We start from the raw sequence: 15,404 nt of genomic DNA on the forward strand, positions 1-15,404 counted from the left end.
ACTTTGAAAAAAGAAAAAGAAGAAAAGGAAACTGCTTCTTCCATACATTAATTAGCTAGTGTTTTAATTTAACTCTTCAAGCAGAGCGTTTCAGCAACTTTATACAGACCACAACCAGCTGCCCACATACTTGCAAACATAAACAAAATATATATTCTTGAGTACCCTTGAGTACACTGCACATAGAATGGCTACTACATTCTTTTATTTCAACTTTAAATATTTGGATATTTTCAGTTTCTTGTCATAAGCCAATATATAACCAATTATAACGTTTTGCACCAGAATAAATAAGCTCCATTCTGAAAACTAGAGATTTATATTTAATCTATATCAAAATTATATTTAATTCTAATATTGTGTTAGTGAATTTATGAATTCACCCTAAATTCACTTTTATCATCAACCAGAAATACCAGTATGGAGCATATGACTGACACGTAAGTATATGAAATCTTAGCTCCCTGAAGAGGCTTCTTCAAGATATTTACTTGTCAACTTGACAAAATGTTCTTATTTCAACTTCTGTAGCAATCATATTTTTTTTATTTAAACTTCAACAAGTTGCAGATTATACCATAGGACAGAACTGAGTCAGACAAGTGCATGCAATGTAGTTGTAGTTGCAAATATGGAAAAACATTAGCTGTATAATGGAGTGACAACAAAAATTTTTTTGTGCTGGACCTAGAATTGTGGCAGATTTCTAGCTTATTGATAGCTGTCAGTTTACCATTAGCTACCTGTGTATTCTCCATGTATGTCACCAACCTGCACTTGTACATCTGTTATGTATATTCCCGTACAGGAGAGATATTTTAATTGAAAGTCACTAGCCCAGTATTGGTGGATAAATAAAATATTGCAGTGGCTTTGTTGTTCTGAAGTACAATGCAACGTTCCTTTAGATGTGCATCCATGTGGAAAGGAACAGGCACACATTGGACAACCGTCAACTGTATAACTGAATGACAATAATGAAAATTTGTGCTGGACCAGGACTCAAATGCGGATTTCCCACTTATTGCGAGTGGTCACCTTACCATTAGGCTATCTGAGCCAGACCCAAATTTCCGTATGTTGTCAATCATGTGTCTGTAACCAGCATTCATATGTTAATTATGTATATTGCCATACAAGAGTGACATTTTTAATTGAAAGACACTTGCTAATTGTCGGTGGACAGTTATAGTATTACAGTGCCTGTGTTGTTCATAATTATGATGCAATGTTCCTGAAATTGGAATGATCACATAGATAATATTTTGGGGGAGGCAAACCAAAGACTTCATTTTACTGGCAGAGAACTTAGAAGATGCAACAGGTCTACTAAGGAGATTGCCTACATTATAATTGTCCATCCTGTGCTAGGGTATGACTACAGTGTGGTACTCTTACCAGATGGGATTGACAGAAGAGATTGAAAAAGCTCAGAGAGGGGCAGCTCATTTGGTATTATCAAAAAATAGGGGAGAGAGAGATGGACATGTTACATGACTAATGATGCCAGCCATTAAAACAATACTGTTTTTCAGAGCAGTGATATCTTTTCAGCAAAGTCCGTTTTTCCCATTCACTGTTACAGAGTGGAACAGTAGAGGAATAGTAAAAGTGTTTTGATGAACCCTCTGCCAGGCACTTAAAGGTGACTTACAGAGTATTCGTGCAGGTGTAGCTCAAGGTGACACTACCTCAGAGGTGCAATGAGATTTATTGTTACTTCAACTGATGTTGCTAAATAAAATGATGTACTATCGTGTAGGACATGTGATGAGATGAACAAAAATTTTGTCATACTCCCGTGTCATCTCTCACTACAGGACCGGTATGTAGAGCTATCATCACTATCTGAATGCGTATGGGCTATTCTGATGTTGTGGTAGATAATTGCAGGTGGCCTTGTGATTGCAATTGAGTATGGAAACATAATAGCAGTGTAGAATCTTACTGTGAATGGTGTTTTGCACTATCGTCAATATCTTGGCTAATTGTGTGTCAAGTCATGGCAATACAACTGTTGTGCAAACCTTATGGACAAAAAGTTCGTAATTTTCACAAGATGTGTCTCTGCCAAGTAATATGGTTCAATGAAATGTGGGCTATTCATAGAAAGAATTGCTACAGTGTATTAGAAAAGGTTGCTGAAAGAAGTGCGCAATGAGAACAGAAATAACTTCATTCAAAGTCGAATTACACTTAAGTGTCCGCGTTTCATGATGGTCGCCTGGTATTACAAATGGCAGGACATGGGTCTTAATGGAATGTGTGATCACCACTGATGACAGTGCATGCTCTATTGCGTCCTCCTATGCTGACCATACGTTTGGTAATAAGTTCTTGTGGCAGTGCGTTTGATTCATCTACCAGCAGGACTGACAGCTGTTGGATGGTCATTGGTGAATGTGGATATGCTGAAATATGTTTTCCTACTGGATCTCACACATGCTCGATGAAATTTACGTCACGGGGCAGGCCAGTTCATTTGCCAAATATCCTCCTACTCCAAGAGCACCTCCAACAGAGCTGTTCGATGCGGCTGGACATTATTACTCATCAGGAGCCCTGTACGAAACTTAAGTGCTTTCATAGTTTTAAATAATGACAGTATTTGGGATAAGAATGTAGTTGGGATACAGATGGTTTGTGAACCGATAAAAATTCTTTAAAAATAAACCAAAAAAGTGAAATAATAATCATAAATTTATGACGCACACTTTTCTGTATATTTCCACACAGAAAATTTGAACAAAATTGTTTCCAGAGCTTTAGTATATCTAATTGTAAATGATATATCGTATAAGAATTTGAGCTTCATGAACTTTTTATTTTTCATTTTCCTTAAGGGATAAAAAAATGTTGGTTGATTTAGTTTGTCCTGAAATGGCTACATGCGACTCCCTGTAAGTAAAGAATGGATATGGTAAATACGATTTGAAACTTTGTCCCCGTAACTTGCTTATAGTGACAGCAAATGCAATTTTAATTCGCTTGTTACCTGGTATTCACTAAGACCTCAATAAATTCTAACTGTATTTCAGGATTCTGATTGCATTTCGTACTTCATGTAAGCACGTTAGGCCATAGCAGCAATACATAAATCATAATTTATGTTGGCAGTGGCTAATATTTTTGTCATTTTGAAAGGCATATTCATATAGGAATGTCAACCTGTACAACAGACAGAGATAATGGACTACTGCAGTGGTCACCGTTATAGTCTATGACACTGATGTATACAAATTATCCAGTTAATAAGACGTAATTTGTAATAAGATAAAATGAGTAAGAGGTTAGCTTCACAAACTACAGGTATGATGCCGGACATCTATGATGCCCTTTTGCCTACGATAGTTCAAAATTTTCGACAAATAGTAAGTCTTAGCACAAAACCGGTATGCAGTATGAGAAACGATTAAAAATTTTCTAATGATGCCTCATTCATCTCTGTACGATTAGCATGTCTTGAAGAAAAGGGTTGTTGACTTGAGAAGTAATATATACGAATAAAATTGAAGCCAGTGCCGAATGCACCTCTGGAAAGACAAACGTGGGGAACAAGTATAATGTCGCAATAACATTATGCCTTTGCCCGCCATTAACACCTGCATCATGAAACCAATCATGTTAGACAATGTTCCAGGATGCATTAGCTATTACCACCTCTCACCACTTGGGGGAAGATTCAACTTCCCAGAAATAGTGTTTTGGTACAGCAGTGGATATCTACTATGTGATGTGCAATACCTGACATGTATTTACATTCCCCTAAAAGCTAAAGGTATCATTTAGCTACAATGGAGGAGTAAAAATAATGTGTTTCACTTTCTGACTTTCAGTAATAGAAAAAGATCAAAAAATGTTGTGTGAAAGAGCTGTTGGCTGTGGTCCAGCTCAAAACACTGTGCTCTAGAGTTTGCCTATGTCACACCAGACTCTGGCCACCAATTGTGGAAGTCGCCTGATAGGGACCGATGGCCAGTCATGTGACTGTGACACGTCATTTACTGAACCAACGATGTATGCTGGTGCACTCGCTCTGCCAAGCATGAAATTATTTCCTTTTTATTTTGACTTTTCATGTGAAATATCTGTGATGAAGCAAATGAATACAGTGTGGTAACTTAACTGGTGTGGCCTTTCTCAGGCAGAATATGTCAAGAGGGATGTTTAAGTGTTAAGATTTCCATGGGAAAAAAGTCAGGATTATTAGATTGTAGCTGTGTCTGTGACGACCACAGATAAATTCCTCTCTATTATAAGTTTCTTTTCTCAGGCATTATCTCTCGATCTAGGACTGTTATACTCTGAAGATGGCTTCGAAAACATGAAGCTCTGGGAACTTTGTCTGTATTGAGAGTTCTGCCCTGAAGAAATTGTGAGGTTGATGACGCATAACATACATTGCTACAGATAGGCTAAGTGGTTGGCAGTGAACGACTTCAAGAACTCTGTTAAATTTCTGATGGAACAAGATGCTGAATGAAAGTGAATAGGCCAATGCATGTATCGTCGTGTAACTAACGCTCTAGTACAAAGCTAAAACAGATGCCCTACACTGATCTCAGTGAAGGTTGTTACGCGAACTATTAAACAATGATACGTTACTCTCAATGAGTATTCTCATGTTGCTCAAATAATTTGTTTATTGTAAACAAAAATCAGTTTTAAATGCCAGGTAAACATTTCTGACTGTACTGATGTTAGCCTCCCAATGATGTAATGTTTCTGTTGTGGTAACAGCAGAGCCACAGCGTCTCCAGTCAATAGGTGATGTCTTCTCTGTGCCCGTGACGTCGGCACGTGGTGCTGCTACTGTATTGGCTGCGCTTATAGTATGCGGATGCCCACCACAATAGAAAAAGAAAACATCGTCGATGATGAGCTGCTGTTCTTGTTGCCTGGAAGATGGGTGTCCACCCCGATACTAATGACTTTGTCGCTGCTGGCTGACCTGTCACAGGGGACATTAGGAGTGTCCAAGACAACCGAGCACACCTGTGGACAACAAAGGCACTGATTTAAGTGCTGGTGCCTATGCCACATAAGAGAAATGTCAAATTTCAAGTTTTATGCCAAAACACATAGACCTTACACATAAAGAGTAGAGGGAGGTGCATATCACAAGGAACAGCTCATCAAAAGGAGTCAGTTTCCAAGTATGAAACAAATTTTAAACTGGAAACAATTATTACATTTTAGAAGTTTCGCCTCTTTAGCTGTTACCACGGATTTCAAATGTATAAGCTACAGTTTCTACATTTTATAGTTATATTAGGGGCATCCTCACATTTTAATCTTGTCATGTGGCTTTATGGTTAATGATACTTTGACAAAGGTAATGAAATAAATTAATTTTTGCTTAGTGAAGTTGCTAGTGCCTACATTTTGTTAATTTTTGTTTGTTTCATTGTGCTCATAATGTTTTTTATGTTTATACCATTAAGTTGCACCATAATATCCAAGAGTGTGAAACTAGCTATGGATGAAACTGGCTAATCGCCTAACATCTTTCAGTACAATCTTCTCATACTTCCAGCCATGTCAAGAAGTCATACTTCCATGTGTTTCTGGACAAGTTGCTATTAGCCCACTGTGAAGCAGTAACCGACTGTTGCCTGGTTGCTGTCCTCATCTTTACTTAGCCATGGAACCAGCTGCGGCTAAGGCCATCCACATAAGACTTTGAGGATATAGCCTTGGATACAACTCGCAGAAAGTCAAGTTGCTCTTACTACCTTTTCTACAACTCATTCGCTGTCTGTTTCTTTTACAGCAGAGCAATTCAAAGATGATGTCTTTAGACAGGTGAATGATGTAACTAAGTACTGTAATAATTTACAAATTATCAAGGTCCAATTTTTGAAAGAATATTGGTCTACAGCAATTCAGTGAGAACTGCTCATACATTTCTGGACCGAAGACTAGTTCAACCTGTCCAGGGCACAATGAAGGCAATCTGTAAGTACTGATGTGGGGTGGCTGTACAGTTGTTGTTGTGGGTATAAAACTTTTGTTACCATTCTGTGTTTGGTGAGAACTTGTAGCACCACTCCATGACAATTATGAGAATTATGAACGTTTTCTTGAAAGAGTCTAATATTCTCATGGCCCTTACAGTACAGTGCAAAATATAACACAGGAGCTGCGGGAAGGTGGAAGTCTCGTGCCACTTATGATGATGTGCACGGCAGGCAACAGAATTTCAATCATTCTGATGACCAGTTTTAAGTAGAAAACTGGCAAGTAATAGTGAGGAACATAAATAAAGTGTATATAGCAGCTGCCACAGGTGACCTTGGTGGGGAGGAGGTGCACTCAGTGGGGGAACAAGATTGCTGAATAGCTTGGTTGGGCAGCTGATGGGAAGTTCTATTGAACTTTGTAAGAATGGAGACACTAATGAGTGGGGGAGACATTCCTGTACCACTGAGTGTGTGTGAAGAGTCACCTGACTTGCACCCCAGTTATTATTATGACATAACTGACGGATTAAATGCTGCTGGTACTATTGGGATAGTGTGACAGTTTGACAAAAAGCAACTGACTGGAACAGGAACAATAAGAAATAAAAATTCGTTGATGTGGCAAGTGTGAGGACTTCAGGCTCCAGAACAGTATATGAAAGACTGCAAGGAAGCAAGCACTTATGAACTGCAAGGGAGAGAATTCAAACAAGAATGTTCATTACAAAACACAAGAGTGCCTCTGGACAGCACTAATATGATTTATAAATTCATATTTGATGGAGATGTCAAATATGACTGCCATCAAGGTTGGACAGCACTCATGCAGTGTGCTTTTAGACTCCCACACTCAATGGTGAATAGGAAGAACAAAGATAGAAATTCGATGCCTGTGACTGAGTTGGGTAAAAAAAAAAGCCAAAATAAAAGAGTTGTTTTGTGGGGGAGAGCTGGTGTCCATTTCAGCTGATGTCAATCCGATTGTAAAAGTAGCAGTAGGTGGCTTAGAAAGTGAGATACTGGTTGACAGCTGTTCACAGATTTCAGTGACTTCACCTAGCAAAATGAACACAGTCACAGTACTACTGCTGACCTGTAACGTTAAAATTTTTGATGCTACAGGGATGGTGTCCAAAAACAATCCAACATGAAGTCAAACTACTCCTGCAGTTCAAAGTTGTAGTCACAGAATTGCACACGTTAGAGAATTCAGAAACTGTGTTAACATGATCATAGGTATCAATTCTTTAATATAAATTGTTGTAATGTAAATATCGATTGGTGTTGTATAATAATGTACATGCAGTGCTAATGTTGGTAATACGCACCTGTGTGTGGTTTTTCTGTATATTGTTTTTCTTGTTGTACGTACTTTGTGTTGAACCGGTACCTAATAAACCATATGTATTTCCAATCATCATCATCATGATCATCATCATCATCATCATCATTTAAGACTGATTATGCCTTTCAGTGTTCAGTCTGGAGCATAGCCCCCCTTATAAAATTCCTCCATGATCCCCTGTTCAGTGCTAACATTGGTGCCTCTTCTGATGTTAAACCTATTACTTCAAAATCATTCTTAACCGAATCCAGGTACCTTCTCCTCGGTCTGCCCCGACTCCTCCTACCCTCTACTGCTGAATCCATGAGTCTCTTGGGTAACCTTGCTTCTCCCATGCGTGTAACATGACCCCACCATCTAAGCCTGTTCGCTCTGACTGTTACATCTATAGAGTTCATTCCCAGTTTTTCTTTGATTTCCTCATTGTGGACACCCTCCTGCCATTGTTCCCATCTACTAGTACCTGCAATCATCCTAGCTACTTTCATATCCGTAACCTCAACCTTGTTGATAAGGTAACCTGAATCCACCCAGCTTTCGCTCCCGTACAACAAAGTTGGTCGAAAGATTGAACGGTGCACAGATAACTTAGTCTTGGTACTGACTTCCTTCTTGTAGAAGAGAGTAGATCGTAGCTGAGCGCTCACTGCATTAGCTTTGCTACACCTCGCTTCCAGTTCTTTCACTATGTTGCCATCCTGTGAGAATATGCATCCTAAGTACTTGAAACCGTCCACCTGTTCTAACTTTGTTCCTCCTATTTGGCACTCAATCCGTTTATATTTCTTTCCCACTGACATTACTTTCGTTTTGGAGATGCTAATCTTCATACCATAGTCCTTACATTTCTGATCTAGCTCTGAAATATTACTTTGCAAACTTTCAATCGAATCTGCCATCACAACTAAGTCATCTGCATATGCAAGACTGCTTATTTTGTGTTCACATATCTTAATCTCACTCAGCCAGTCTATTGTTTTCAACATATGATCCATAAATAATATGAACAGTGGAGACAGGTTGCAGCCTTGTCTTACCCCTGAAACTACTCTGAACCATGAACTCAATTTACCATCAACTCTAACTGCTGCCTGACTATCCATGTAAAGACCTTTAATTGCTTGCAAAAGTTTGCCTCCTATTCCATAATCTTGTAGAACAGACAATAACTTCCTCCAAGGAACCCGGTCATATGCCTTTTCTAGATCTATAAAGCATAGATACAATTCCCTGTTCCACTCATAACACTTCTCCATTATTTGCCGTAAGCTAAAGATCTGGTCCTGACAACCTCTAAGAGGCCTAAACCCACACTGATTTTCATCCAATTGGTCCTCAACTAATACTCGCACTTTCCTTTCAACAATACCTGAGAAGATTTTACCCACAACGCTGATTAAAGAGATACCTCTATAGTTGCTACAATCTTTTCTGTTTCCATGTTTAAAGATTGGTGTGATTACTGCTTTTGTCCAGTCTGATGGAACCTGTCCCGACTCCCAGGCCATATCAATGATCCTGTGTAGCCATCTAAGACCTGACATTCCACTGTATTTGATGAGTTCCGACTTAATTTCATCCACCCCAGCCGCTTTATTGCACTGCAATTTATTGACCATTTTTTCCACTTCCTCAAATGTGATCCTATTTCCATCATCATTCCTATCCCATTCTACCTCGAAATCTGAAACATTACTGATCGCATTTTCACCTACATTGAGCAACTCTTCAAAATATTCCCTCCATCTGCCCAAGGCATCCACAGGATTCACCAGCAGTTTTCCTGACCTGTCCAAAATACTTGTCATTTCCTTCTTACCTCCCTTTTGAAGACTGCTAATTACACTCCAGAATGGTTTTCCAGCAGCTTGACCCATAGCGTCCAACCTGTTTCCAAAGTCTTCCCACGATTTCTTCTTGGATGCTGCAATTATCTGTTTGGCTTTGTTTCTTTCTTCAACATAATTTTTTCTGTCTACCTGGGTTCTGGTTTGTAGCCATTTTTGATACGCCTTCTTTTTCCTTTTACAGGCTGCCTTGACTGTATCATTCCACCAAGCTGTTTGCTTCATCCTACTTTTACACACTACTGTTCCAAGACATTCTTTAGCCACTTCTAGTACTGTGTCCCTGTACCTTGTCCATTCCTTTTCCAATGACTGTAATTGACTACATTCAACTAACTGGTACCTTTCTGAGATCGCTGTTATGTACTTGTGCCTGATTTCCTTATCCTGAAGTTTCTCCGCTCTTATCCTCCTACATATGGACCTGACCTCCTGCACTTTCGACTTCACAATCCCAATTTCACTGCAGATTAAATAATGATCGGTGTCATCAAAGAATCCCCTGAATACAGATGTGTGTCCCTCACAGCCTTCCTGAATTCCTGATCTGTTATTATATAGTCAATGACAGATCTGGTTCCCCTGCCTTCCCAAGTATACCAGTGAATGTTCTTATGTTTAAAAAAGGAGTTTGTGATTACTAAGCCCATACTGGCACAGAAATCCAAGAGTTGTTTCCCGTTCCTGTTGGCCTCCATATCCTCTCCAAATTTACCCATAACCTTTTCATACCCTTCTGTTCGATTTCCAATCCTGGCGTTAAAATCACCCATGAGCAGAACACTGTCCTTGTCCTTTACTCTAACAACTACATCACTGAGTGCCTCATAAAAACTATCCATCTTATCTTGATCTGTCCCTTCACAATGCGAATATACTGACACAATCCTAATTTCTTGCTAGACACTGTCAAATCTACCCACATCAGTTGTTCGTTTACATACCTTATTGCAACTACGCTGGGTTCCATTTCTTTCCTGATGTAAAGCCCTACACCCCATTGTGCTATTCCTGCTTTGACTCCTGACAGGTAGACCTTGTATTCTCCCACTTCCTCTTCTTTCTCACCCCTTACCCGAATGTCACTAACAGCTAAAACATCCAGCCCCATCTTACTTGCAGCCTCTGCCAGCTCTATCTTCTTCCCAGAGTAGCCCCCATTGATATCAATAGCTCCCCATCTCATTACCATTTGTTTGCCAAGTCGTATCTTTGGAGTCCCTGGTTTGTCAGTTAGAGGTGGGACTCCGTCACCTCCAAAGGTCCGAGGCATTTTGCTCTGATTGTTGCCAGCATCATATTTAAAGTACCAGGGAAGCAGGTTGCTAGCCTTACTTGCCCCGAGTCCCATTGGGTTTTACCCCTAACAGCTGAGGGACTAACTGGTGGATTTACTAGTCTTTGCCGTATGAGCACAAAGGTGACCACGACTCAGAATATGTCCGAGACGCCCAGCCTTATTCCAAAGTAACTGGTATCCCGACTGTCGGGACCACTTACTTGGCCACTCATACGTTGCCCATGGTTCATGAACTAGGACATGACTACAGGAACCCACACCATGAACCACATGTATTTCCAAATATGCAACTATTTTTTTTTTTTAAGAAAATCTCAGCAGGTTATGGGTCCAGGTGTGTGTTAAAAGGACACTTGTACAAAAATAATAACGTAGCTCTGTGCAAAAGGTTTTTAAAGTTATCTCCAAGAAGACGTTTTTGAAGTTGTTAATTCCATGCAACCACGATGGATTCAATGAGAATTATCAACATCGGAGTTGTGGAAGGCAAAACAAATTGGAACATTTGGAAATACAAAATAAGTATTTGTCTATGAGGAATTCCTGGTGCACTTGATGTTGTGGAAGACAGGACAGTGAAACCTAGTATTATTTCAGAAAGTGCTACCGTTGAACAAAGGGCGATCTATAAAAGTGCTTTAGAAACTTTTAACAAAGCAGACAGCAACGCTCTACTTGTTTTGACTACAAATATGTTGGAAAAAACTTAGCAGAAAATAATGCATCTAAATACAGTGTATGAAGTGTGGACAGAAACACAAAAAATATTTGATGGTGTCTCTGAAGACAAAGTGTACAACCTTTGTTTGGAGTTCTTTAGTTACAAAAAGGCTCCTGAAGATGATATTGTGACACATATTTCCTAACAGAAATATTTGTGGAGTGAATTGAAACCAGAAATGACGAAAGATATCGTAAATAATTCAGAAATGCCTGATTTGTTTTTGATTTGTAAAATATAAGGTACACTACCAGAAGACTATTTTTTGTTTAAATCTAGTTGGATGCTAACATCTAGATATGACAGAACAATTGATAATTTAACAAATCAATTGTGTGCATATGAAAAAGCTCTGAGTACAAAGGAGGATGATTTTAGTAAACAAGAAGCCCTCACTACAGACTCATCAAGGCTGTCATTTCAGCAAGTAAATCCAACAGAGAAAAAGAAATTAATATGTAATTACTGCAAGAAACCTAACCATACAATTAAAGTGTGCAGAAAGTGGGCAGCGGATGGCAAACCTCCAAAACCAGCTACCACAGATACAAATATGCTACTTCTTGCTACGACATCTTCTGTGATGAACTCTGAATGTAGAAATGATGACTGGTATATAGACAATGGTGCAACAAGTCATATTACAAATGACAGGAATTGTTTCAAAACATTTCAGCGTTTTCTAACAAAACAGTCAATTACTACAGCTAATGGTGACATAATTGAAGCAATTGGAAAAAGGTTCAATAAACATTGAAGCAGCAGTTGGAGGAAAATGGAACAGAATTACCTTGACAGATGTATGGTATGTACCTCAGATTCACAACAATCTATTCTCTGTTCTTGCAGTAAAGGATAAACATCCAGAAAGTAAATTCACATCAACTGCAGAAATTTGTCATCTTAAGATTGATAATGTTACTAGATTGGCAGTTGTCTTCGATTGCTTTGTAGGCCATTTTAAACTTGCTGTAAGAAATGTGAAACCTAGCTCCCTCAGCGCAGTTAATACCACTAGCAGAGACAATACGTTGCAGCTTTATCATGAAACATTTGGAAACCAGAACAAGCCGCCATGTGAAGTCTGTACTTTGTAGCGAGTTAAATAATGAGGTGGAAATGGACAGTGAACTTTGTGAAGGCTGTATTTATGTCAAGGCTCTTCGTTTACCATTTGGCAACAGAAAGAGGACAGCAGAACCAGGTGAGCTTATTCACGCTGATGTATGTGGTCCATTTCAAGTACCTTCTGTGTCAGGGCACTGGTATTTTGTTCTTTTCAAAGATGATTGTACAAAGTTTAGGGCAACATATTTCATGCAAGAAAAGTCTGGAGTTGCAGAAAAGTTAAGGCAGTTAATAGCCGAAGCAAAAGCTGCTGGACATACCATCAAGGAACTTTTGAGTGATAATGGGAAAGAATTTGACAACAAACAAGCAAAAGAGATTCTTCACAAAGAGGGTGTAATTCAATGCCTCACAATGCCTTACACTCCAGAACAAAATGGGTGCAGTGAAAGAGAGAACTGCACAGTTGTGGAAACTGCCAGGGCCATAATGCATGCACATGCAAACATTCCACAGAAACTTTGGGCAGAGATGGTGAACACCACAACCTACATTCTAAACCGAAAAGGGCCTTCCAGTATTCCAGGAACATATCCATATGAATTGTGGTATGGAAGGAAGCCAAGCCTGAAACATCCGCAGGTGATAGGCTCCACTTGCTATGCTCATATTCCAAAACAACAGAGGAGGAACATGGACCGAAAAGCACTGAAATGTGTCCTTATTGGATATGATCACTATGAGGGTTACAGAATTTATTGTGGAGAGGTGTGCAAACTCATTAGGTCATGAGATGTCATCTTCGAGGAGAGGCCACTGAAGAGTGAGAAAAGTTCAACTCTTCCAGTGAATGTTTTCAGTCATCAGGATCCAGTACCTCAGACTGAAGACCAATGGTATTGATAGTGAGAGTGAAGAGGATGGCAGTTCCTTGGATGTAGATGAAGACCCTCAGGAGGAAGATCAGGAAGACACAAGTGCAGAATCTTTACCATGTCTGTGTGATCGGTTAACCCTCAGACCTCCACAAAAGTTTAATGATTATGTAATGAACCTCTCAATATCTTTCCAAGAACCAGAAACATACAGCGATGCCATGAAGTCTGTTCAAAATGATTTCTGGAAGGAAGTTATGGATTCTGAAATAAAAGCTCTTCAAGAAAATAAAACGAGGGATGTGGTTGACCTACCATATGCAAATATGTCCATTCCTAATAGATCGGTGTATAAAGTCAAGCAAATGCTGATGGCTCAGTCAATAAATTCAAGGCAAGATTGGTGATTAAGGGTTATTCACAGCAGAGACGAGTTGACTATGAGCAGTGGTATTAACTGCGCTGAGGGAGCTAGGTTTCACATTTCTACATTTCAGAGCACGTTCAGAGCACTGCTAAGTGTTGCTGCAAGTGAGAGCATGAAACTTTTACAAATTGATGTTTCAACGGCTTTTCTTTATATTGATCTAAAAGAAACCATTTATATGCAACAACCTCAAGGATATGATGATGGGTCTGGGAGAGTATGTTGCTTGAAGAAAAGTCCATACAGACTGAAACAGGCTCTGCATTGCTGGAATTAGAAGTACAATAATCATCTCACTAAACTGGGCTTTCTGAGGAGTGAAGCTGATCCATGTCTTTTTGTGAGACAGTAAGGCTGTAAGAAAATATTCCTTGTGCTTTATGTTGATGATGGTCTGATTGCAGCTCACAGGGAACAGGAATTTGAAGACATTGTCAGTGATTTAAGAGAAGAGTTTAAAATTACTTCAGTGCCTGCATCATTTTTCTTAGGTCTGGAAATTGACCAACAAGAACGTGGAACTGTATGTGCAAGTCAGACTCATTATACAGGAAAACACCAGAGCGTTTCAACATGAAGAACTGCAAGGCTGTAACTACACCCATTATAAATGACAATGATACAAAAGAAAGTCCTTGCAACTCTGAATTTCCATACAGCCAAGCTGTTGGAGTACTGATGTTTCTGATGTGTGGGAGACGTCCGGACATTGCATATGCTGTCAGTGTTGTATCATGAAATCAACAGATTCTGATGTAGTGAAAGTTAAAAGAATCTTACAATACCTGAGAGGCACAACAAATTATGGACTTTTATATAAAAACAATTCTAGGAAGCAGGTTTTAGAGTGTTCTAGTGATGCTGACCACATTGGTGGTGATCTTGGCTCTGGGCTCTCAACATCTGGTGTCCTTTGTCTGTACTCTGTGGTACCCATCACCTGGATTAGTCAAAGGCAGTCTTCTGCTGCCATATCCACAACTGAAGCTGAGGTTGTGGCTGCCAGTGGAGCTACTCGGGAAATTGTCTGGATCAAGAAGCTTCTGACAGAATTGGACCAATTGGAGGCAACACCAGTTCTGCAGCCTGACAATGAAGCTGCTATCTGGCTTGCCCAGAATCCCAAGTTTCACTGAAGAACGAAGCATATTCATATAAGGCATTTCTTTGTTTGTGAACTATTTAGTGCTTATGAAATCATAGTTGCAAAAGTAGATACTGTAGAACATCTTGCTGATATACTAAAAAAGCCTCTGTTTTCGATTAGATATCAGTATTTATGTAATAAGATTAGACTTTGCAAGTTATTAAATAAGGGAGAGTGTTAATGTATTTTACATCTTTAGTGTTCTTTAATAACTAAAGTCAGTATTTCATGTTCAGTGGTTAGTAATATGCACCTGTGTGTGGTTTCTCTGTATGTTGTTGTTGTTGTTGTACGTGCTTTGTGTTGAACCAGTACCTAATAAACCATGTGTATTTCCAAGTACGCATATATTCGTTTTCTAACAAAATATCAGCATGCAGGAAAAGGCAATCATCAGATCAGCATAGTTAAACACTGTCAGAGTGAGCTAGAACTTGGACGGTCTGTTGAGCTCTGTTGGTAAGTGGGGTGTACTCAGCCCTTGTGAGGCAAACTGAGGAGCTACTTGTTGGAGAAGTAGCAGCTCCGGTCATGTAAACTGACTAACGGTCAGGAGTGCGATGTGCTTACCACATGCCCCTTCACATCCATATTCATTGATGCCTGTGGGCTGAGGATGACAAGGCGCCCATTTTGGTACCACTAGAACTTCATAGCACCTGTTCATGCTGAGTTTACTTAGGAAAATGCAGTAGTAACACAATTTTTTTA

The 15,404-nt window shown here is 39.4% G+C and overlaps 1 long non-coding RNA gene across 1 annotated transcript in view; it reads right to left on the reverse strand.

The window, feature by feature from the left end:
* The window catches only part of LOC126419869 (uncharacterized), a 249,292-nt gene that overhangs the window by 187,808 nt on the left and 46,080 nt on the right, over positions 1-15,404 (reverse strand). Inside the window, exon 2 of the long non-coding RNA XR_007576013.1 lies at positions 4,952-4,995. This is a non-coding gene — a long non-coding RNA (uncharacterized LOC126419869). The remainder of the gene's footprint in view (positions 1-4,951; positions 4,996-15,404) is intronic.

The sequence above is a fragment of the Schistocerca serialis genome, chromosome 9 (genome assembly GCF_023864345.2).
Source record: "Schistocerca serialis cubense isolate TAMUIC-IGC-003099 chromosome 9, iqSchSeri2.2, whole genome shotgun sequence".
Lineage (NCBI taxonomy): Eukaryota > Metazoa > Arthropoda > Insecta > Orthoptera > Acrididae > Schistocerca > Schistocerca serialis.